The sequence below is a fragment of the Mustela lutreola genome, chromosome 3 (assembly GCF_030435805.1).
Source record: "Mustela lutreola isolate mMusLut2 chromosome 3, mMusLut2.pri, whole genome shotgun sequence".
NCBI lineage: Eukaryota > Metazoa > Chordata > Mammalia > Carnivora > Mustelidae > Mustela > Mustela lutreola.
In genome coordinates, this window is record NC_081292.1 from 155,297,062 (window position 1) to 155,323,041 (window position 25,980).

The 25,980-nt window shown below is 42.1% G+C and overlaps 1 protein-coding gene across 9 annotated transcripts in view; it reads right to left on the reverse strand.

Moving 5' to 3' along the window:
* Positions 1-25,980, reverse strand: part of TANC1 (tetratricopeptide repeat, ankyrin repeat and coiled-coil containing 1) — a 230,649-nt gene that overhangs the window by 203,547 nt on the left and 1,122 nt on the right. The window contains exon 1 of one of the 9 annotated variants that reach the window (XM_059167237.1): positions 12,042-12,674. The exons of the other annotated variants lie outside the window; for them this stretch is intronic. The gene's annotated coding sequence lies outside the window, so the exon portion shown is untranslated. Of the gene's footprint in view, positions 1-12,041; positions 12,675-25,980 lie in introns of those variants that run through there. 9 annotated transcript variants of the gene reach the window in all.

The window sequence follows — 25,980 nt, forward strand, 5'->3', positions numbered from 1 at the left end:
TGATCAGTCCTCCTACCCCTGTTCAGAGCTAAAGCCTCCCTCTTCCCGCTCTATTTATTTTCCCAGGGGACCAGAGAGGAGGGAAGAATGGCATGGGCAGGGAGGCCTTGGACCCTCCCCAAATAAATGCTCAGGCACTATCCATATACCTGAGCGTTTCACACCATCCCATTACAGAGCCCCCATCCCTTCCCGCTGTCCTGAGAGCTGCCCACATCGGTGTGAGGTACTGGAACCACGTGGCAGGAAACCAGCTGCTGTTTCCTGGACGCTCCCAGACCCGACAACGCCCCAGCACCCGCAAGCACAGCTCCATTTCAGTCCAGCATGGCCTCCTAATCACATGCTACTGTGATCACCACTGGAAAGTGCCGATGTAACCTTACATCCTCTCTAACTGGTCGTCCTCCTCCGTTCTCAAGAGGGCACAACCACAGACATAATGTCAACTGTGAGTGCCCAGTGGGCACTGATAACAGCCTGGGCAGAAATTATATTCTAAACAGGTTTTGGGTTCTTTTTTTTGGTGGGAGTGGGGGAGGGGGTCACACGTACTGATGTCTGAAACTTACTTTGAAACAGTTTTAAAAATAAGATGGGGGCGGCTGGGTGGCTCAGTTGGTTAAGCGACTGTCTTCAGCTCAGGTCATGATCCCAGCATCCTGGGATCGAGTCTCACATAGGGCTCCCTGCTCCTTGGAGAGTCTGCTTCTCCCTCTGACTTTCTCCCCTCTCATGCTCTCTCTCACTGTCTCTCTCTCTAAAATAAATAAATAAAATCTTTAAAAAAATACAAAATAAAAAATAAAAATAAGATGGATTGGGGCACCTGGATGGCTCAGTGGGTTAAAGCCTCTGCCTTCGGCTCAGGTCATGGTCCCAGGGTCCTGGGATCAGGCCCTGCGTTGGGCTCTCTGCTCCGCGGGGAGCCTGCTTCCCTGCCTCTCTCTCTGCTTGCTTCTCTGCCTACTTGTGATCTCTGTCTGTCAAATAAATAAATAAAAATCTTAAAAAAAATAAAATAAAATAAGATGGATTCATGGGTGGATAGGTAACAAAGCAAAGACCACAAAATCCTAATTGTTGAATCAGGGGGAGGGTATGTGGCTGTTCACTCTACATTTCTTTCAACTTTTCTTCACATTTGAATGTTTTCATAATTAAATGTTGGGGGGATTTTAGAATCTTTTGAAAAAATTAATCAAATTCCAGACCTCAGGGGCGCCTGGGTGGCTCAGTGGGTTAAGCCGTTGCCTTCGGCTCAGGTCATGATCTCAGGGCCCTGGGTCGAGTCCCTGCTTCTCTCTCTCTCTCTCTCTTTCTCGTCTGTCTCTGCCTGCCTCTCTACCTACCTGTGATCTCTCTCTGTCAAATAAATAAATAAAATCTTTAAAAAAAAAAAAATTCCAGACCTCATTTGGGTTTTTCTAGTTCTTCCATAAACATCCTTTTTCTACTCCAGGATCCCACTTTGTAATTACTGATCCTATCTACTTCATTTTCTCTGTTCTGTCACAGTTTCTCAGTCCTTCCTTGTTTTCCATGACTTTGACAGTTTTGAGGAATACTGATCCAGTACTGTGTATAAAATCCCCAGTTGAGATTTCGTGATGTTTTTCTCATAGTGAGACTGCGGACGAGAGGGGAAACCAGAGAGGTAAAGTGCACTTCTCCTCACATTATAGTAAGGACACATGCTAACTGCATGACTCTCAGTGATGTCAACCTTGATAATTCAGTTAAGCTAGTGTTTGTCGGTTTACTTCACTCTAAGTTTACCTTTCACCCTTTCCACATTGTCTCCTTCAGAAGTGAGTCACTAAAGTCAGCCCACCCTCCAGGGAAGGAGGGAAATTAAGCCCCAGCTCCTGAAGGAGTCTAAGAGGAATTAACATAACCTATCTGGAACTCTTCTATGAGGGACTACTCAAAACACCATTTTCCAAAGTTGTCAGGTTCACGCTTTTTGTCCTTCATCCCTTTCAGTGAGGTTTTGTCATATAATTGTAATACAGGTAGATTGTTTTGTCAAAGTCTACATTCACCCTGGGACATACACCGCCATACACACCCCTCTCCAGTTTTTTGTTTTTAATTTATATACAGTTCTTGCATAAAATTATTTTTCTTGTCCAGCTGTACTGATGTTTAATTGACCAAAAAAAAAGCTGTAAGATATTTATTGCGCAGGGATGCCTGGGTGGCTCAGTTGGTAGGACGACTGCCTTCGGCTCAGGTCATGATCCGGGAGTCCAGAGATCAAGTCCCACATCGGGCTCCCAGCTCCATGGGAAGTCTGCTTCTCCCTCTGACCTTCTCCTTGCTCATGCTCTCTCTCACTGTCTCTCTCTCAAATAAATAAATAAAATCTTTTTAAAATAAATAAATAAATAAAGATGTTTTTTGCGCACAACATGGTATTTTGATACATACGCATTATGAAAGGACTACCCCCAAGTTAACATACCCATCATTCCACATATTTACGTTTTTTATTTTTGATGAGAACTTTTAATTTTAACTTTCTTAGCAAATTTATTTCAATTACATATAAAACAGTATTATCAACTATAGTCACCCTGTTATACACCAGATTTTCAAATTTTACTCCTCTTATAACTGAACGTTTGTCCTATTTTGCCAGAATCTATTCCCCCATCCCCCATTCACTACTTTTCTACTTGCTATGAGTTTGAACTTTTTTTTTTTTTTAGAAATGATTTCACATATAAATGATACCGTACACTGTTTGTCTTCCTCTGTCTGGTTTATTTCATTTGGCATATTGCCCTCTAGTTTCCTACACGTTGTCACAGACCACGCAATTTCCTTCTGTTTTAGGGCTCAATATTATTCTAGTGTGTTTGTGTGTCTATTTTTTTTCTTTATGCATTCATCCACTAATGGACACTCAGGTTATTTCCATAAGTTCTTTAGTATCTATTTTATATATTTAAAGACCTGACACCCTATCAGTATACCTGTTTATTTGATCATTCGTACTTTAATATTTAATTCTGAGAGAACCCCACAACAACTAGAACAGTCCCAAACCATGGAGATTACTTGGACAGTAATAAAATAACAGATTCTACAACTTCATTTTTTTAACTACTGTATTAATTTGATTTTAATACAGTTAAATTGTTGGAAGTCTTTCAATAAAACTGTGGAAGGAGAGGGACACCTGGCCAGCTCAGTTGGTGGAGCATGTGACTCCTGATCCCACAGTTTTGAGTTCAAGCCCCACACTAGGCATGGAGCCTACTTTAAAGAAAATTAATTAGGGCGCCTGGGTGGATCAGTCAGTTAATCCTCTGCCTTCGGCTCAGATCATGATCTCAGGGTCCTGGGATCGAGTCCTGCATCAGGCTCCCTGCTGAGCAGAGAGCCTGTTTCCCTCTCTCTCTCTGCCTGCCTCTCTGCCTACTTGTGATCTCTCTCTCTGTCAAATAAATAAATAAATAATATTTTTTTAAAAAGGAAAATTAATTTAAAAAAAAAAAAGACCACTAGGGTGGCTCAGTCAGTGAGGCATCTGACTCTTGATTTCAGAGGTCATGATCCCGGGGTTGTAAGACTGAACCCCACACATCAGGCTCCTACTGGGCAGGGGGCCTGCTTAAGATTCTCTCTCTCCCTCTAACCCCCCCTCCCTCCCTCCTCCTTCTGGCCCCCTCTACCCTTCTCCCTCTGCCCCTCCCAGCCCCCCCCCAAATTAATTAATTAATTACAACTAAAAGCTGTGGAAGGAGAATGTTCACTGGGGTATTATTTAAAATTCAATAATAAATAGTTTTAAAAATTATGTTATACCTATAGGCTAGAATATGAATGATACACAATCATTTCAAATCACTTATAAAATAACACATACCATGTGTATGTAAAACAGCAAACTATATAATAGAAAACATACCAAGTCGTTTAACATACATATCATGTGCATGTATGCCCCTGAAAACACTGAAGGAAGGAACACATCAAAAAATTATTTTTTTAAGATCCTTTTTATCCCTCCTTTTTTTTTTTTTTCTTAGTTAAAAGTAAAGAAGAGAAGACTAATTGCTGTGTGGGAAACCTTACATTGGACCAGACGAAAAGGAAGAAACAAAATCAGGAGCTGTGTCCTAAAAGTCCACATTGCATCCAGGTAGGAGATGTAAAGAAAAACAAGCAAAAGTCACAGCTGGTGGGTGCCCACGGGTCAGCCATGATCAAAGATGAGGACAGCGGTGCCTGCGCTAACATGTTTACCGCAGGCAGAAGTACAGAGTGGAAGTGAGCACTGTCTGGGAATCATCCAGAGAAATGTGGGGTCTGGACAGAGCCTTCACCGCCAGGAAAGATTTAGTGAGAGGAAGGGAGAGGCAGTGTGAATGCAGACAAGTGTTAGTATGACAACCTATCCAACTGGAAGTTTTCTCTTTATCCCATTCTATAAAGACCCAAGGAAGATCCAAAGCAATTCCAGCCATTTGGGGAGCTTCAGTTTGAAGTATCAGACCCTCTTGCTAGCTGCGCTCTGGCCAAGGGCTTGGGGGTGGGTGGGGAGGATTACCCAATAGGATCTGGCTAGCCTGTAGCAGATTTGATAACATTCAAGTGCCTGATAACAGGAGCCTAGCTCCTGGTTTTCAAAGATTAACATTTTTAAGGGCGCCTGGGTGACTCAGTTGGTTAAACAACTGCCTTCAGCTCAGGTCATGATCCTGGGGTCCTGGGATCGAGTCCTGCATCGGGCTCCTAGTTCCACGGGGAGTCTGCTTCTACCTCTGACCTTCTCCCCTCTCATGCTCTTTCTCACTGTCTCTCTGGCAAATAAAAAAATTAAAATTAAAATTAAAAAAAAGATTAACATTTTTACCCTGGAATTTGCACTTCGTCCCTATAAATCTTGTTTTTGTATTTTAAGATTTTATTTATTTATTGAGAGAAAAAAAGAGAAAGAGAGCACATGGTAGGGGTGGTACAGAGGGAAAGGGAGCAGCAGACCCCCTGCTGAGCAGGGAGCCCAACGTGGAGCTCGATCCTAGGGCCCTGGGATCATGACCTGAGCCGAAGGCAGATGCTTAACCCACTGAGGCACTCAGGGGACCTCGTATCTTGCTTTATAAAAGAAAGTAAGACAAACACTGGTAACTGGTAACCATCCATTACACTGAAAAGTTCAGTGGCAATAATGACCAAATTCCAGCTTGTCCTAACATTTCAGGGTGCAGCACTGGGCCCACCAGCTAGCTAGCCAGCTCCAGCTAGGACCATAGCACACACAGGTGTCAACACAGAGAAAGAATTGTCATCTCAACCGCAAGAGCAGAGAAGGAACTCATATGTGCTGGACATTTAACTGGACAAGGATCAGACATTTCATGCACTGTCTCTCTGTCTTCACAACCAGCAAGGCAAGGATTGGTCTTGGAAATGGTCACTCAGTGTGGAAATGGCAAAACTTCAATTCACTTTGCTCTGTCCAGCTCCCAGCCTTTCATCTTTCTAATGACACTGGTGTCATCTGTTCCAACAAACTGGAAAGCAGACTTAAACATACATTTCGTACCACTCCTTAAAAAAAAAAAAAAAAAAAAAAAATATATATATATATATATATATATATATGAGATCCATTTTCTCCTCAAAATAATAGTTCTTTTATGATATGATTCATATAGAATGCCAAGAATTCAATTTTAAAATCTAAAGTATCTTTTCAAGCCCAAATACAGTAAAGTTGATCAGATATGATCTAGCAAAACAATACTACAAAGCCCTCAAATAAGTTAACTTGATTGTAAGTTGTTTTTCCTAAAGGAATGCAAATCTAAAATATTAAAAACTCAACATTTTTCAATATGAAGATCTCAAATTGAGATATGAACATCTAGACTGATTTTCTTCATTCTCAGTGAAAACGAATGTAGTTTGCATTCTAAAATACACGACCCTGCTCCTTTCTACCCTGTCTCCCCTTCCATTCACTCTCCTCTCCGCACAAACAGATCCTGCTTCTACAGTTAATTACAAAACAATGAATCTATTCTGTGATCTACAAACCATGAAGTAAAAAAAGGCTAAGACCCACCGATAGTTTAACCTCCACTGTACTGAGACAGAAACTTCCCTTGAAAGTTTAAACTAGATTAAGTCAAATATACTAGAGTTACTTTGCCCAAACCACCTGAAAAGTTTTTCATATTAAAATGACTTAATTCAGGGCGCCTGGGTGGTTCAGTGAGTTAAGCCTCTGCCTTCCGCTCAGGTCATGATCCTAGGGTCCTGGGATGGAGCCCCTCCTCGGGCTCTCTGCTCGGCAGGAGGCCTGTTTCCTCCTCTCTCTCTGCCTGCCTCTCTGCCTACTTGTGATCTCTCTTTCTCTGTCAAATAAATAAACAAAATCTTAAAAAAAAAAAAAAAAGATTTAATTCCTTCAGCACCCTTTAAATGATTGAGAGTGATAATGTCAAACCCACAGTCGATGTTTGAATCATCACTACCAAACCAGCACACTCATTCGCGCAGGAGACACCAAATGCTATTTGTTATGGAGGAAACACAAGTCAGAACAAAAGACAATTCCCTCTCTCTAGACAAACCAAGAGAGAGCTTTAGTAACCACGTTTTTAAAATTTTAAGAAGAAAATTTTAATTTGGAGCAGCTGGTGGCTCAGTCAGCTAAGCGTCCAACTCTTGATTTCAGCTCAGGTCATGATCTCAGGGTGGTGAGATCCAGACCCCGTGCTGGGCTCTGCTGAGCATGGAGTCTGCTTAAGATTTGCTCTCTCTCCCACTCTGCCCCTCTCCCCCACCTCCCCTGCTTGGGCACACCACGCTTTCTCTCAAAAAACATAATAAAACAATAAAAATAAAATGTGCGGATACCAGGGTGAAGCATGTAAATGGTTCCTCTATTAGGAAAAAATAATATAGAACTGATTTTTTAAAATAGGGCAGGCTGTTCAATCCTATCACCCAAAGATCTTCCAGACTTTTTTCTACCTTCACAACCCATTTAAATGGGGCTACAAGCTGCACACAGTAGACCCTCAAAGATGTCAGTTAAATAATGCACACTTTCAAGAAAAAAAGCACTAGTGCGATTATGGCATGCATACTACTCTATAGCCTGTTTTTCAACTTAACAGCGGAAAGAAGACATCTTCTCACATCCCCCCGTTTAGTTCCCTCTCAGTCTTCACAAAGCTGCTTATTATTCCACTGTATGGGTCACCAAGTTTATCACCAAGCTCCTTTTGAGATAAATATTTGGTTTCCCCACTTTTTTGCTATTAACCAATATTGCATTGAATACCCACGTAATATAACTTTATGTGTTTATAAAATTATCTTCTGGGGCGCCTGGGCGGCTCAGTGGGTTAAGCCTCTGCCTTCAGCTCAGGTCATGATCTCAGGGTCCTGGGATCGAGTCCCGCATCAGGCTCTCTGCTCAGCAGGGAAACTTCTAATCCCCCCTCTCTCTCTGCCTACTTGTGAATTCTCTCTCTGTCAAATAAATAAATTTAAAAAAAAAATTATCTTCTTAGCATAAATTTCTAGAGCTAGAATTTCTAGGTCAAAGAGCTGGCATGTTGTAAATTAGCACATTGAAAGATTGCCCTCCAGAAGAGTTATCCCCATTTATTCCCCCAACACTGTAGACTACTCATTTCCCAATTACCCTTACAAACATTGGTTATTCTTTTTCACCAAACCATGAGAAGAAAAAGTTATATTAGCACTGAATAAGTCCCTAGCATGTGCCAGGCACCATCTTAAAAGCTTTATGTGTACTATGATAGCCCTGTGGAGGTAGGCACCCACACACACTTTAGATCTACTTAACTAATTATAAACTAATGCCCAGAGATGTTAAGTAACTTGCCCAAGGTCACACAGCTTGTCAAAGAGGCTGCCGGGGTTTGAACCAATTTCACCCATTGCCAGAACACACCAGAGCAATTAAATTTTTCAAAAAGGTCAAAATCCTCTTCACTCATTCTAAATGGAACCCCACCATCTCTTTTCCCAGCAAAACCTACTGAAAATTCTGATTTCAGTAGTAGTGGGAAAATGGCTGAGGTCAGGAGAAGTGAATTCAAGTTTGAGTTCAGCTACTTACAGGTTGCTGCTATGTGAGTTTGGGGATTGCATAACCCCAATCTCTTTCTTTGGCTGAAAACTGCACGTATCTCCCTTCTTGCCCTTAAAATGTTGTTGTAAAGCCCAAAAGGAACAACCATTCCTTCAAAACTACTCGCTGAGTCCTTTCCCCATGCCCTGCAGTCTGGTAACAAAGGGGCATCGTAGCTCTGAGGATATAGTTAGAGATGAACATCAACCCAGAAAACCAGCACACCTGTGATAGCATGTAAGCATGCGTGAGTCACAGGGGCCACAGAGAAAGGAACCACCTCATCCCCCACCCCCCCCCAAAAAAGTAGGTCTTCAAGAAGATAAGGAGAACAATTACACAACACTCAGCAAAACACATGAAATCATATAAAAAGAGAAGTCCATTAAGTAAATGTGCATTTGCGTTGTATTTTTCACAAAGGCTCATATACAAAGAATGGATGGGAATAAAACCACGGATGTTGCATTAAAGAAGTAATATTCTCCTTTTCCAAACTTTACAGAGCATCATCTAACATGTACAGTTCTTAAAACATTTTAATTGCTGTGAAAGTACAGAGGAAAGTGATTAATTCTGACTGAAGTAATGTATGTGGAAGCGGAAAACTCTAAATGAATGGGATTATTGTCAGAGCATGAAATAATTTAGCATTCTGCATAATAGCCTTATAGAGCAGCAGCCCACATTATTTTTACATTGCTGCTTGGTTTCTGCCTCACCTGATAATGTACAACACTGGTCATTTCTTTACAGTATTTTCCTTCTTTAAAGAAATCCATGCATGTGGAAAAATGGACAAGTGGTACGAAAGGGTCTTCAGTAAAATGGATGACTGTCCTCCATCCCAGACCCCTGTATCCGTCAGAAAGACAACTGTGGCTTACATATACGGATATGTACTTCCAAAGACACCCTGTGCATATATATCTTTTTCGTTTAATAATATTCTTGGAAGTATTTCCTTAAGAGCACATATAAACTGACCTCATTCTGTTAACACCAGCAGATCACTCTCTCCTACAGTTGTGCGCTAATCTATTTAATTCAGACCGTGTGCTATAAAAATGCCCAACAATGCTATTAAACACTGTTTATGTAACTCTTTTTCCTTACATTTTGATTTTCCATCCTAGCAAATTTTACATCTAAGTTTCTCAGCAAAGGCCACCAGGCTCTCCAGGCTCCGTTCCCAGGACCTCCTGCTTCCCACCAAACCCAGGCTGCATACAGTTCTCTTAAACACTCCATGCCTTGCTCATGCTATTGCTCTAAAAACAACCCATCCCACCTTCCTTTGCTTGCTTAATTCTTACTCAGTCCTTCAAGAGAGGGCTTAGGTATAACCTGCTTCCAGAAAGCAAGGATCTCCCAATCCTCAGGGCAGAGGAAATGCTCCCATGCGTGGCTGCCCCCACAGCCTATCCTCCCTCAGAATAAATTTGTGCAAATCCACCCCAGTCACTAGATTTTAAATGTCTCTGGGAAAGAAAACATTGCATTAATCTTTGCGCCTGCCAGAGTTTAGCACAGTATCTGGCACACTGAATCAAGCCAGGACGAGAAAGGAAGCTCCGGAACACATACTAGGGTGTAAAACCCTCCTCTAGATGTAGCACACAAACACTATTCCTCCCTAACCAGCTTACAGATGAAGAAACCAACCATAACCAGCTTACAGATGAAGAAACCAAGGCCCTAAAGTTAAGAAACCTGTCTAAAAGCATTAAGGGGTGGGGCGCCTGGGTGGCTCAGTGGGTTAAAGCCTCTGCCTTCGCTGGAGTCATGATCCCAGGGTTCTAGGATAGAGCCCCACATCTGGCTCTCTGCTCGGCAGGGGGCCTGCTTCCTCCTCCTCCTCTCTCTCTCTCTCTCTGCCTGCCTCTCAGCCTTCTTGTGATCTCTGTCAAATAAATAAATAAAATCTTTAAAAATAAAACAAAATAAAAGCATTAAGGGGAGTGAAAATTTGAGAGCAAGTCTACTTTACTCCAGAATCACTGATCTCTCCATTCAGCAGTTAGCCACACATTCTGATCCTGAAAGTTCATTTGAGGAGGTCAACTAGGCAGTCCTGAAGGGTAGGACACCTTCATAACTGTTGTGGGTAACCCAAATCCCCCCCTGAAAGTCAGCCAAAAGCAACCTAGAATGCAGGACTAAAATAGCAGAAAGCAAAAAGGAGGTCATCAACAAGCAAATCTCACCTACAGCATTCACGAATGTGCACGTTGCACACTCAGGCAGGGTCTTTGAGGAGCCATTCACAATAAAGAGGACAAGCCTAAGTAAGCAGCCGTGATATTCCCGCATAATCCCACCAGCTCACTCTCCCAGCAGCGAGCACTCCTCCTCTCTCCCCACCCCCAACCAAGCCGTATCCACAGTCCCCATAACCACTGACTAAAACCAACCTCTGGGCCTGCATCCATAAAGGATTTAAAAGCTGACCAGTTCTGCAGAGAATGAGCCACCCCTGGAAAGGGCCATGGGTGGGTGAGAGGCAGGACAGAGAGCAGCTTGCAGGAGCAGGCACCAGAGTCCTCCTGGAAACCTGCCAGGAGGCCCCGGGGCCAAGGACGGACCCTCATCGGCAAGTTGAGCAAAGACTGCCCACTCCCACGGCCTCTAAGGGTATGAAATCCGACTATCTAAGAATAACCACAGACCCCAGAGCCTGGCACCGAGTCAGTGATTGCACAAACCAATCGGAGAACAAGTGGCTCCCCTTCTATGCTTTCCACCAGGACAGGGATTAGAATATGGGACAGAGAAGTCCTATAAGGAGCACAGAAAGTAGGAGTGGCATTTAGCAAAGGTGGGAACACAAGAGGAGGCTGCTCCTCCCTCCCACACAGGAGAAAAATGAACCACTCAGCAGCAAGCAGTTAATGAACCCAAACCTTACTTCCTCAGAGAGAAAAAGCAGCAGAAATTGTCCCAATGGTAACCAGACATCAACGCAAAAGACACACAGGCTAAAAATAAAACCTAAAAAACCCTTTTTCTCCTATTATCAGCCACAACCAAACAAGAATGCCTACCTCTTTAGGCAAGGTAGGATATGGTAGGTAATGGTTCAAAAGAAATGCACTGCATGGTCAGCCCTCAGTACATGGCCAAGTGGAAGAAGCAGGCACTGAAGACTTGTTGGATGAAACAGATTCCCGAGTCTCACACTCCCTCCCAGGATTAAGGGCGTAAGGCTGGGTTTAGGCCTGGGTGTTTGGACCTGATGTCACTCAATTCCCAAAACAACCTTCAAGAGTACTCACATTCCCAAGTCTTGGAATAATCCAAATAACTAAAAAACAGCCTTGGCAAAATTAAATATGAATGTCTGAACATTCCTAAAAAGAAGCAATTTTCCAAGGTGTTGGTTCTTACCAGAGATCAGCATCATGTTATATAAGAAGCTATTGAAAGGCCCCAAAAAAAGTAAAGTGAAAAGACAGCCTGAGCCACACAGAGCCAAACATTCTCAACAGTCCAGTCCTGTTGCCACCTGCCTGGCTCACTCCAGGATCCCAGAATCCTGAAAGAAACGCAGACTGCCAACCCTCACTCCAGACCAACAGAAACATCAACAGGCACGGGCTGGAAAGGGCCCTTCGGATTAAGTGCAGTACAGCACTGTTTAGGACTGGGGCTCAGGAGGAAGGGCTCATTACTCATCTCCTTCTGTAGAAGTTCTAGTCCAGGCCTACCTGAAGGACTTCAAGGAGTTCTCACAGGGAGGATAGGATGTCCTCCAAGAACCAAATTTCCAACTGGCCATAGGGAATTTTCAAAAGGGTATCCCCGAGGGGCCCTAAACCCTACCCCACACCTCCTCAGCAAGGCCCTGGTCATGGCTATCACCCATTGTGCACACACACCTTGCCACCTGCCTGGAAACAGCTTTGCCATCTACCTTGAGTCAGCGGCTAAGAAGTCCTACTCTGTTCTGGGATCGGCCTCCACTCTGCTGCAAAAATCATCTCCCAGGCTCACCCTCCTCTGCGTTCTCATTCCCTCTGCTGTGAAAGCACGGTCGCACAGGGCTGTCGACCCGAGCACAACTTAGCGAAGCCAGGGCACTTTAAGCCCCTTTCCTTCTCTGCAAAATGAGGGTGAGGACAGCCGTACTCCATGAAAAGTGCTCTGCAGCAATGACATGAGCGAATGCACCCTAAATGCACAACAGAAGGTACTGAACTGACACTGGGACTCTTCCTCCTCCTAGCGCAGGCCCCAAACATCATCTCTCACCTGACCTACTTCAAAAGCCTCATAACAGGGAGCCCTGCTGCCCATCTGTGCCGGAGCCAGTCTCTCCGCCACGCCGCCGCCTGAGCTTTTCTCCCGAAACATAGCTGATTACATCATCTCCCTGCTTTCAAAACCTGTGACAGCTATCACTTGCTTTACAGGATCAAATCCATACTTCTCTGCCTAGCATGCAAGGACTTCTGCAATCTGGCCCTTTCCTCCCTGCCACGGTACCCAAATGCCAAGCACCATCTGTTCTAGTAACAGTACCCCAAACATAACTTGTATTTTCACGCGTCCCTGACTCTGCTGCTCTTGCCCCCTCCCAGACAGCCCCTCACCCCTACCCTGCCTGGCAAGGTGCAGCGCATCCTTCACCCTCTCCCTGAAGTCCTCCCTGACCACCAACTCTTCCTTTTCTTCCTCCTCCTTCTTCCTCTGCCCCTCCTTCTCTACTCTCCTGCTGCACACCTGCCTTCTATCACTGATACTATGCATGCACTTGTCTCCTTGGATTGAGGCAGAGCTGGGCCTTGACCTCAGAAGGGCGCAATGGACCGCCCTCGAGAAATATTTGTTGGAAAAATTATTACAAGACTTCCACCAAATGAAAATAGTTTCTAATATGTTAAACAGTTAACACCTTCATGGTCCCTTCTTACTTCTAAAACTCATAAGGATATTATATTCCTTGAGCTAGCTAAGATTGCTCTTAATAAAGGAAGCAAAATAGCCCTGTGAAGGTGAAATGCCTTTGCAAGTTCCATCTGCTTGGAACTCAATCACTGTCCCTCTAGAAATGACATCTCCTCCCTTTTTCCATGATGGGAGAGGGAATCACGCTCTCTGATTCTTTCCGGCTTGACTTTCGGTATGTGGAGCTGGACAGCTTAAGGGGTCCCTCTTGCTTAAATAAAACATTTCAGAAAGGAAGGGATAAACAAAACTGTTACTTAATGGTAGTGGGAAAAGTATAACAAGTTCCAGTGCACAGGACTTGAGTGCCCTTAAGGAATCAGGTTCCTTTCTCAGAGAACAGGTGCTGCCTGGGTGGAGAGCACTGTGAGCCCTTGTCTTAGAAAACACAGGTCCCAAGACTCAGGAACAGCTTATTGGAGGAGACTTCTTGGTTTACCCAAAATCCCAAGGAGTCAAGACCCATAAGTGTCTATTTAAGCAGCCTCCAAAATGTGTTCCTTGACTTCTTTCATTCAGAACTTAGGATATAGTCATTCTCCCTTTACATGAGTCTTTAACAGGGCACAGGCCAGGAAGGAGAAGCTCCCCTCCTCCCCACTGTGAAGCTCTGAGGCCCTTCAGGGAAGCACCAGCCCCACTCCACTGCAGGACGGCTGCTCTTCTGGCTGCCAGTACTCTGTTCATAAACACACACGTGTTACTTGATGGAGTCTGGTGCTACAGGCTTAGTTCAGCTAAGATAAAGTGTATTATTTATTCTAAGCCACATTCAAGTGAAACTCTTCTGAACTTTGCAGAGCTTCTCATGTTCTCACAATCCTTAGTAAATAAATGGATTTGTAAAATACTGTTTTTCATTTAAAACCAGACCATTTATTAGCAATACTCTCATGCCAATTAAAAAAATATCCTTTCTGGGGTACCTGGGTGGCTCAGTTGGTTGAGCGATTGCCTTCAGCTCAGGTCATGATCCCGGAGTCCTAGGATCAAGTCCCATATCAGGCTCCCAGCTCCATGGGGAGTCTGCTTCTCCCTCTGACCTCCCCTCTCATGCTCTCTCTCTCTGTGTCTCTGTCTCTCTCAAATAAAGAAATAAAATCTTAAAAAAGAAAAAAACCTTAAAAAAAAAAAAAGCCAACTTATGTAAAAAACAAAACAAAACAAAACAAAAACAACCCTTTCTGGGGCACCTGGGTGGCTCAGTGGGTTAAAGCCTCTGCCTTCGGCTCAGGTCTTGATCCCAGAGTCCTGGGATGGAGCCCCACACTGGGCTCTCCGCTCAACGGGGAGACTGCTTCCCTTCCTCTCTCTCTGCCTGCCTCTGCCGACGTGTGATCTGTCTGTAAAATAAATAAATAAAAATATTTTTTAAAAAAATACCCTTTCTTCTCTGGTTCCTTCTGCTTTGTAAATTACCACCTAAAAATGTCCCACTTGTTTGTTCAAAACATTTCATATAAACATCTAATTGTTTTAATATAAGCAACAAACTATACCAATTATCTTGAAATCAAGGTCTTATCCAGACTTCCATAACAAGTATCTTAAAATTAGCAATTTTTAAAACACTAAGAACAAAAATAAATAAATAAAAATAGAAACACTCTGGACAAAAACTTCCATACAACGAATGATCCAGAAAGTTGAGCTTAGAAATACAGTCAGGAGCAAAAGGAGAGAGAAGAGGGTGTGTTTCGACACCTACGAGCCAAGCACCGTCTAAGCATTGTTTTGTCTGTTTGTTTTTTAAGTTTTTTATTCCAGTTAACAGAGCATGCCATATTAGTTTCAAGTGTACAATACAGTGACCCTGAACTCCCATTATGTCACTTGATGCTCATCACGAGTAGTGGTGAGCGTTTTATACAGGCTCTCACCTTCAGTCTTGGCATGAAGCCTATGAAACAGGATTACTACTCCCATCTTACAGATAAAAAGACAGAGGTCAAGGAAGCTGCCCAGAATTACACACAAAACCACAGTTCACTAGGCTTCAAAGATCAGGCTTGTTTCACTAAGTCCTATATATTTGTATTTTTTTTTAAAGGAGGAAAAAAAGAGAGCACTCTGTGTGTATTTTTAGTGTAGTACTTACTATAGTTCCAAAGTACTTACTATCCAAGGTACCTTATTATTCACAACAAACAAATTTTAATATATAGAACAGTATTCCTGCCTTCTAAGGGATTAAATCAAGAATGTGCTGGGAACTACCTATGATAGCTACCATTCATCATGCAAGGTTACTTTATATACACCATGCTATTCTTCATTGAGACACACAAAATTTCTTTGAGTTTAATTTTTCCCAGACATACAAGTACTTGGAAGGATATCAAGAGGAAAAAAACCTTAAATATCAAATTAAGTTAGCAAAGTCAGTTATAATAGGAACTTTTATTTACGTGTCTGAGTTTCTAAACAACGTACATATAAAATTATGACCCTGAGGGTATGCTTAGATTAATAACTGTACTTTAAATTAGCATAAGCATTTATCAGAAAAATATTCTGTTAGAATTTATCCAGTAGAGGTAGAATTAATGCATATTACTAAATTAATGTGCTTAGAATAAATCTTTATAGAGTCGTGTTTTACAATTACAACTCAGATACCCTGTCATTTTTTTTTAAGATTTTTATTTATTTGTCAGAGAGAGAGAGAGCACAAGCAGGGGGCAGGCAGAGGGAGAGGCAGGCTCCCCGTTAAGCAAGGAGCCCGGTGCAGGACCTGATCCCAGGACCCTGGGATCATGACCTGAGCGGAAGGCAGACACTTAACTGACTGAGCCACCCACAGATCTAGATACCCTGTCATTCTCAATAAAATTTAACCACCAAAAATGTTTAATGCTCAAGCCACTTTACCCAGTAGGCACATAGTTTATAATATTAAAATATACTGAAAAATTATAACCATTCAACCAGGCCAACTATTCAGAATAACACCACGCTTCCAACCACAACTGGAATAAATTAAGTTTATACCCCCTTGTTATACTAATAAAATTAATTTCCAAGTGAACTCTAAGCCATTACATATATTTATATAGCATATATATATATATATATATTGCTAAATTAAAATGCCTGTTCCCAAATCCTAGGGAAGAGAAAAGCATAGTCTAGAACCTATTCTTTCCCAAAATATTCAACCTGAATTTAAACCAGGCCTTGAGATCTAACTCTAATTTTTAGAAAATACAGAGGACAAAGGACAAGATAAACAATACCACAAGGAAACAAATTCAGATATGGGACATCATACAAGATCTCTTCTAAAAGTCAGAAGGGAAAAGGAAGGAGTGGTGAGATAGCATCATTCTACATTTAAAAAGACAAAATCGACAAAACCCCACAGTGCTACTATGAAAACCTTGATCAAATCCCAGTTCCAAGAAAACAGAAATGGTGACAAATGCCATCTGGGGAACAATTAGATGACATTAAGAAATCACTTAATTTTATGAAAAGTGATAATGAGGTGGTAGGGGTTTTTTTAAGTCGTTAGCTAGAAATGCATACTAAAGTTTGTTAGGATGTCTAGGCTTTGCTTGAAAATATTTCTGCAAATTAGGGGCACCTGGCTGGCTCAGTCAGTGGAGCACTGAGACTCTCAATCTCAGGGTTGTAGGTTCAAGCCCCACACTGAGTGTAGAGATTACTTAAAATTTTGTCTTTAAATCTTGAAGAAAATAAAATATCTCAGCAAATTACATCCAACATTGTTCTCAGGCAAAGATGCTTTGCAAAAGAAAGTTTCTACAATTCAATGTATTTGGGAAATGCTTAAAACTTTGTTTCCCTCCAAGGAGATTCACAAGGATCATTAAAAAGAATGGTGCTCGGGGCACCTGGGTGGCTCAGTGGGTTAAAGCCTCTGCCTTCGGCTCAGGTCATGATCCCAGGGTCCTGGGATCGAGCCCCATGTCAGGCTCTCTGCTCAGTGGGGAGCCTGCTTCCTCCTCCCTCTCTCTGCCTGCCTCTCTGCCTACTTGTAATTTCTGCCTGTCAAATAAATAAATAAAATCTTAAAAAAAAAAAAAAAAAAAGAATGGTGCTCAAAAGTCTTGCAGTTAAAAATAAAGAGATCTATTTTATTTTGGTTAATCCAGATCCTCCCACTTATTTGAACACAGAGCCTTTTATCACTGCATAACATCTACTAATTCCCTGAGAATCAGTTTCCATGGAACTCCCTTTGGGAACTGCTATTTTACCCAGCTAACTTACTCTGAAGTAAGGCTCTCTTAAGTCACATATGTGCTCCAAGAACCCTAAATAATAATAAAAAAAAAATAAATAATTGCATCTATTTGCAATTTAGGAACCTCTCACTTTTTTCTGTCTTTGCATCTATCAATAAGTATACATGGACTCTTTAACATGTTTTAATTTCTAAATCAAACTCTTTGTATACCACAAAATTGCCACTGCCAAATTTCCCTCAGTGGAGTTAAATTTTACTTATTCAAATCCATTTCCTTTGAAATCCACAACGGAATAGATTTCAAATTCATAAGTTGTCAAAGCACACCATGTTTTCACTTTCGAAACTTCCTTGATACAGTTCAAAGACTCCTCAAACCCTCACCAATGACTTCTCAGAATAAGTTACTGGCTTCACAGTAACAAAACACAAAAATAAACAAAACCTGAAATCAAAACTCTTTGACCATCTTTCAGGTAATTCTTAAGGGCTTCTAACAATTTACCTCAAAGTCCCCCAAACTGCCATTTTTAAGCACCAAAAGTGGTCCTATTCTTATAAAGGGTCTTTTGGGTACTTGAACAAATTACATCCCAAGACAGACTGACCTTATCACAAATTCTATCTACTCTATGGCTAAAAGTGTAAAAGCAAGCTTTTGACTAATATCTGCAATTCATTTGAGTAAAATATATGTACTATTCCTTTTAAAAGCATCAACACTTAAAAACTCTTGGGGAACACACTTAAAAGAAGACAAAAATGGCTAACAAAGAAATCTGAGTGCAAAGTCACTGCTATAACGGAACAATAAAATTTGATGTCTCCCTTGCATCAAAGAGGCAATTTACAACATTCAAAACCCTTTCATAGACATTCTGTCATTTGACCCTCAAAACCCTGGAGAGATGTCTGTTTTCCATCATGATAGCATATATCTAACATGGCTCAACTTGAAAGCCAACAACTTGTCAACCCTCAATTATCCTTACCATGGAGAGAATAACAGCACATGTAATTCGATTCAGCTGAACCATGTAAAGTCCATCACCTCCTCCAGCGGGGACACTCAGACCAGACCCTCCCATGGGAGTCCCCCTGTGATTTTTCTTGGTGCCACTTGCAGGCAGCCCACTGTCCATGGGCACTTAGAGCTTCATACAACACATCTTCCAGGCTTTGGGGAGGAGACTCTCCTTTGAACTGACTGCCCCTGCCTAGCATTGGCCCGTGATGTTTCTGCAGCGCCAGCCCGCAGAGCTTCCCGGGTGCGCCCATGTCACTGTTCCCACATGAAAGGAAAACAATGTCTAACTGTGGACAACACATATGAGGCCAGACAAAAAACTCTGGTATAAAAATTCGCCGGGTTTGGATCCAGGATCCTCCCATCTTAGCCATGTGCATTCTTTGCCCTCAGATCCCTTAGACGTATATGAGCACTCTACCGCCGAAGGCTGTTGAGGGCTGGAGGAGAGAGGAACCCTCCCTGCCAGCCAGTAACCAGCACAGAGCTGAATTTAACAACTGTGTGTGTTCTCTGCTTGCCTCCCTTTGCTCCCAAGAAAGGGAAACAAGCAATTTAAAAAACTGACTAAGGTAAGGCAGGACTCCAACTATCAAGACGCCTACAATCCATGGTGCTAGCTAGCTTCATTGTTAGAGCATGCGATGCAACTCTTGATCTTGGGGTGGTGAGTTCAAGCCCCACACTGGGTATGGGGTCTACTTACAAACCCATAGGCAAAGCAAGCAGGCCAGCACCTTATAAAAGGCAAAAAGCCAAAAAAACACTGTAATTGTCCAAGTAATGCTCCCCAGGGGAATTAAATAGAAGGAACCAACCATGCAAATACAGAAGCAGAAGATGAGAAAATGTTAATAACAAAGCAGTATTTGAGCTTGAAGGACAATGGAAATAGGGTGGCAAGGGGCACCTGGGGGGCTCTGTAGGTTAAACATCTACCTTCAGCTTGGGTCCTGATCTCCCGTCCTGGGGTTGAGCCCCATGTTGGGATCCCTGCTCAGCGGCAAGTCTGCTTCTCGCTCTCCCACTGCACCCACACACCCCGGCTCATGTGCTATCTCTCTCTCAAATAAATAAATAAAATATTTTTTTAAAAAATTTTAAGAAAGAAAGAAAAGAAAATGTAGTGGGGGATGGGGAGGACAGCCTTCCCTGAGGCAAAACTGATACACAGTATGTGACAGTTACAGAATGGGCAGGACCTGAGTGACATTTGCAGAGACAGAAGACAACTGGGTCTGGAAAGGAAAGTAATGAACCATATCGTGGAGAATCTTGAAAGCTGTGAGTAAAAGGGAACAGCCATGGCTCTTATCGGTCCCTGCATCAGTTGTGCCTTCAGCTACAAATAACAATTCTAAAACTACAGACGAAAATACTGTCTCAAAACTTTTTGGCCATGTAGCCCTAAAAGTGAAAAAATTAAACATGTACCCCCAACATGTTGTAAATTGCATATAATTTATACATAATTAAAACTCTGGGGTTATGAATTACATGTGTATAATGTAGTATGTACATTATAAAATATCCATTAAAAACTTTTTAAAGGGTAAGAGTGATGCAAACAGTATTCTTAAGTTTATTTTTATTAATACAAATCCATACACAATTTTTCTGCCAATTTACTGAGTTCAGAGTCATTTCCTTGGCGCGCCTGGGTGGCTCAGTTAAGCTTCCAACTCTTGGTTTCGGCTCAGGTCATGATCTCAGGGTCCTACCATGGAATACCTCAACAGGCTCTGTGCGGGGTCTGGTAGAGAGTCTCTCCCTCCCCCTCCACTCTTCCCTGAGCCCCAGCTGGCACTTTCTCTCTCTAAAATAAATAAAATCTTTAAAAAATAATCATAAAAGGGGCACCCAGGTGGCTCAGTCGGTTAAGCATCTGTCTTTGGCTCAGGTCATGATCCCAGGGTCCTAGAATCAAGCCCCATGCTGGGATTCCTGCTCAGCTAGGAGCCTGCTTCTCCCTCTTCTGGTGCCCCTGCGTGTGCTCTCTCTCTGTCAAATAAATAAAATCTTTTTAAAAAGTAAAATAAAAAAATTTTTAAAATTCATTAAAAAAGTCATTTTCTCATCTCATTTCTTCATCCTATAAACTTAAATCATTACCATTAAGCTTTCTTTGCAAGAATCTTTTTAAGCCATTTGCCCATTTTGTGGGAGTCATTTTACTCAAAAATAGGTAATATAATTCATAAACCATTTACATGGATAGAGTTCACCAAAAGCAAGAATAAAAATGAGAGTACCACTGGCAATTCCACTAGGTTGTAAAGTGCCCACTCATCTCTCATGTAACCTAAGTAACAGGTGATTTTCAGGTATACCAACCAGTGTCAGCCATCTATTAAACATTAGTAAAGCTTTTCTTTTTGGAAAAAGTTCTAATAGTTCCTTCCTTTCCAGACTGGATGGGCTAGCATATTCCATTTGGAGATAATGGCCTCAAACAATAATAAAGCTATTCTGAGTCCCAGTGGTTTCAGGGTTAGTTCATTCAGCAGCTGGAAAAGGTCACTGTTTTCTTAGGCACATCCATCTTTGTTGTCCGCTATGATCCTTAGAGTGTCAACCTGTTCTATTTTGCCAACAACATTCAGTTCCCAATATGGTGGTACCTAATAGTTGTCATATAAATATTCATTAATCAGTCACTAGCAAGAGGTATGGTATTACTAAAGATGACTTGACTTTATCAAGATTCACTCCCTAGGGCAGAGGATACACCCAACGTGCCCTGAAGTGCATGGCCAATGGAAAACTCATCAAAAGCAAGATGACAATTCTAAGTAATGTGGAAATTACTATAGTGGTGGTCCCCATAAAGAATCATGTAACCATTAGAGTGTAAGTGAGCCTAAGCCCAGGCAGAAAAACCAGCCAGCTGAGCCCAGCTCCAATTTCCACTTCTGGATCAACTAAAGAGTAGCTGATTTAAACCACAAGAAGCAAAAGGGGCCAGGATGCGGAATGCTATGATTTGGGCAACAAACCATCCCTGGTATAATACTCTATGCACACAGGACAGTGAGGAAAGAAAAAACTACACTGTCTCATTTCCACTAATTTTTTTTTTATTCAAACATCTAGCTCAGAGTAAGCAAGCACTCAATAAACATTACTAATTGATGTCACTAACCCCAAGTAATTTAGAATAAAGCATGGCAAAAAGAGGGAAGTATAATGGGATACATGATAATAATGACCAATTCCCAACTTTTTTGCAGTAATTCAATATCCTGTTACACAAGCGCCTGTCTATGCAGCAATTCAAATCTGCAAAGAATGTGGAAAAGTCTCAAGACTGTAGGGTGTACATCACAGGAGCGTTAAAATCGTTCTTACCCTCTGGTACATTGGTATGTTGTTATGACCAGCAATACCACTTTTGGTAACATATCCTGCATTAAACAACTAGTTCTTTTTGTTTAGCCTGCTCCCTCCCTCTTCTATTAATAATGAACCCCTTCTCTGTGGGACACTTTGTCTCCCCACAGCCCATCTTGTGGGTCTAATGGAGACTGCCAACCGTAACTGTCCTTTGGGTGGCATCAGGCCAATCCGGGTTCTCTCCAGGGTTTTCCCAAACCGGAACTAAGAGCAAAGAGTCCGTTTCTTGATGATGTGAGATTCTGAAGCTACCAGCAGCCGGTGCCCCTATGTGGGCCCTGTAATTTAATGATGAGTAAACCACATCTGAGCCAAAGGGCTCTGATAGCCTAAGAGATACTTTTCAACACAACTAAACATCCAAATAGACTGGCTAAATAAATTATGTTGACATATGTAATGGATTTACCAAACAGCCATTAAAACAGTGCCAAAGAATATACCAATATGACGGAGGGGGAGAAAGCACATTACATAAGCATACACTATGCTTTAAACTGCGCAAATTTTATGTACCCTTGTATGTCAAACCTTTCTCACATTTCTTCAAAAGCACATGTAATAAAAGATCCTGGTTTTGCATGAATATATATGCATGAGAAGAGCATAACCAAGTGTTCTTTAGAGACTGCCCCACCCCCCACCTGGACTCAAAGAGGTAATAAGCCACTATTCATGACAGGCAAGTAACCCTAGGTGTGCTGGGTGAGGCAGGGAAGGTGGTGAGTCATGGTGGCTGTGGGCTATATGACTGAACATATATATACTCGGTTCACATTTACCTACAATTGTGGCTGGAAGATTTTTACTAATAAATTCCTTCATGGTAGCAGCAAAAATCAGTGGGTAAAATCCAGCGACTATACCATCCCTCTGCACCAATTTCCTTGTCCTTGACATTTTTGCCTATGGGGCTCTTCTTTCCAGAATATTCTTCTTGATCACATGTACCGCAAGAGCCCTTAAACATCTACTTGAGAAGAGCAACCGCCATCAGTACCATAGCCACACCACACCAGAACCCCTTTCACTCTCCACAAGATAATGTTTCCTGACAGCCTTCTTTTTACCAAAAGTTTTCCTCTATCATTCAAAATCCAGTCTTCTGCTTTAAAAAAAAAAAAAAACAAAAACAAAAAAAAAAAAAAAACCAGGAGCTCTTCTGCTTTGCTGCAGTACTTCCCTTCAGGTACACTGATAACAAAGTCTCCCTCAACTTCATTAGCAAATACTGTTTCCTTATGCTCTCTACTCACACACCTGGAAATGGCAGCCTTTCCAGTCAGTCAATCAGTACTTCTTGGGTAACTACTCTTTTTTGAGGTTTAAACCCCACTGCTTCATATTCCGAAGAGGCAGTCTTCTGAGAATAAGTTTAAAAAGCTCAAGATGGACAGGCTGCTCAGACATAAAAGGGCCTGTAGCTTTGCACATAATTTTATTTTAGAACCTTTTAAAGAAAATCCATACCAGCTTTCAAATGAGTGTCAAGTTGCACTCTGCTCTTAAGCAGGCAAGCAGGACACAGGACAGACATTTAGAGTCCCTGTGAAAATGGGTCACCTGCTGCCTAATCCTTACTTCTTTACTGTTACACCAACAGCATTCTTCCCTAAGAACTTATGTAGCACAGAAAGTGCTGCAAAATTAGACTTATCCAGACATCAGTAGAAAGAACCCAAGAATGATGACACCAAAAAAGGGACATTTATCCAGGCTTTGTAATTCTGCTAAGAAATACCAAGATAAAAGGCAAATGATATGTTCATTTCTTATTTTTAAAAAAGACATACAGATTTGAGAAGTGATTTCCTTAAGAATGCTGTCTGGGTTACCAGTCTGGATTATAAATCACACTAGACCCTGAAGCCTACTTAATAAAAGAGAAGTTGAAAATAAACAAATGATTAGTTTGAGGTATGTGAATTTCTGAAACTCTCTTTGGGGAGAAAGTTTTATTACCATTATCACTGATCTGTTTTTAATCTCTGACATCAAAGCATAGATGTTAACCCTGGGGTCCTGAAACCAGAATAACCCATAAATGAAATATGAGAAATTGCCACATATTAACATTAGTCTGTTTGTCAAGTTTTAACCAATTCTCAGGTGATCCATAAATGGGGGTGGGGAGGGGGATCAGAGGATCTAGCTTCAAGTTTAACTCCACAATTTATAGATGATACCCAGTAAACTGATCTAACTGGCTCAGCCTCAGTTTACTAAACTGAGAATTAAGTGTGAAAATATGTAGGTAAAGCCCTTTGTAAACTTCAAAGCACTGTGCCAATACTACGTGCACTGGTTACGGAATGCCTGCATTTCTCTAACTCTCAGAGAAGTTGAGCACTGAAAAGATAATTCCATTTTAGAGATGACAATGATGAGGAAAAAGAAGGCCCAGAAAGGTGTTGGAGCCTTGCACAGAAAACATTTTTGTAAACTGGTTGGGAGGAGGTTATTTCCACCACTGAAATACACAGTTAAAAGACAGTCAAACAAAGTCATCCTGGAAACTAAAATCCCTCCCTAGCAATATGAGTGTGCACACACACACTCACTCACCCACACACACAGATCCTCTGCTTCATTTTGCCTTTGTGAACTTTACTCCTGTAACAACTTAAACTAAACTTTTCATCAGAAAGATAAAAATAAAGCCACTTCTCTGACTGTGAGGCTCACAGCCTACTTTCAACCCAGCCTAGACAAAACCTTTACAATTGGGTTAGAAATGTCTAAAAGAAACATTGACATAACATTAACCTCCGGCTATGCCATACGGCAGGCATCATTATAATATGGATTATAGTTTTAGCAGCCCAGGGATACTGGTTTTAATGTTCCCTGGGAGATAAAGAATTAATCAGCAACTCTGAATGGGATATTGCCTAAAAATGGACAGTTTAATCAAGACAATTTCATTGTCTTCAAAATTGTGCCCTCAATCACCCAGTATCAAAAACCCAGTATGGCCCCAAATAAATCGTGTGTGGTGAAAGAGACAAAATGTTCTTTTTTTCTACAGGCTCTTATGGGAAGCAGAAAAGGGCTGACTATGAATCAGTTATGCCTTAGTTCCACTATGGACAAAAATTATGATAATTTGGACATTCTGGTGGTTAAACCAAGAAGGCAGAAAAACATTGCTTTCAAGTCCCAGCATTAAGTTTGTGGCATCTCAGCTGAAAGACGGGGTCATGAAAAAGTAACCTTACATTTATTTCTGGACTTTCCTGCCTCCTCTAAAATGGATGACACTATTTCCCATCCCTTATTGTCAAATCAGAACAGTCCGGAAGCCTGGACCAAGTTCACTTGGCAGGTAACAGGAGCAACGCTAGGAGGAAGTCCTGAAGGATGTCAGATACCGTATTTCCTTTATCCCTGCATACTTTTCATCTCAATACCACCAGGGCGTATTTACCACAAGTTCTGACTGACATCTACCAAACATTCTGGCTGACAAACTGCAGAAACTGGCATACTCTCAGGAAGGTCCTTGGTGAGATTTCTAAGTAGATTAGCTGAGTGAAACATTCAGACTGTACTATAATGACCATCTCTCAGTCGCTCGTAAATTCTCTCATTCCCAGCAATCAAGAAACAGCTGTTAAAATCCAGGAACGTTCCTAAGGAGTAGCCGATCTAAAATACCTCCAAGCTGGCCGGAGGAGCTTCACAACCGCTGCTTCTCCTTCCCCTCCCCCGTCCCTGGAGTGCCAGGAATAAAGATGACCCAGGAAGGGGGAGGGGAAAAGTAGGGTAACGGATCTGGGGAGAGTAGATTTCCCTCATTTCCTCTATAGAGGAATACCATGTCTCTGTACCAACTAACCGGATTTCTCCTTTCCTCTCCCATCCCCACCCCCTCCAAACACATTATTAACCTCTGCAGTCTGGTGGTCTGGCATTTCCAGAGTTGGTGACCTCAGCAGTCCTAAACCCTTTCTCAAAGATTCTAAGCCAGGAACTTCTCTTCCGTGCCAGAGTTCGAGGCCCATCCCACGGTTAGATTCGGCTTGCCTTTACCTTGTAACGCGCCCAGACGGCGCTGCTCCTAGGGTCAAGTTCAAGATGAAGGTGCCCTCCCACCTTCCCCTGGTCGACTCCCGCAGGGCCAGCGTTACCGATAGGAGTCTCATCACCAGAGAAAGGCACAATGGTCTGGGGCTGCCAAAACTCGGCTGGAGGGGAAGACTGTGGCCGAGGCCAATGTCCTCCGAACCCCTGGCCGCGACGCGGTGTTTCTACCTGAGCACCCCTGCATTT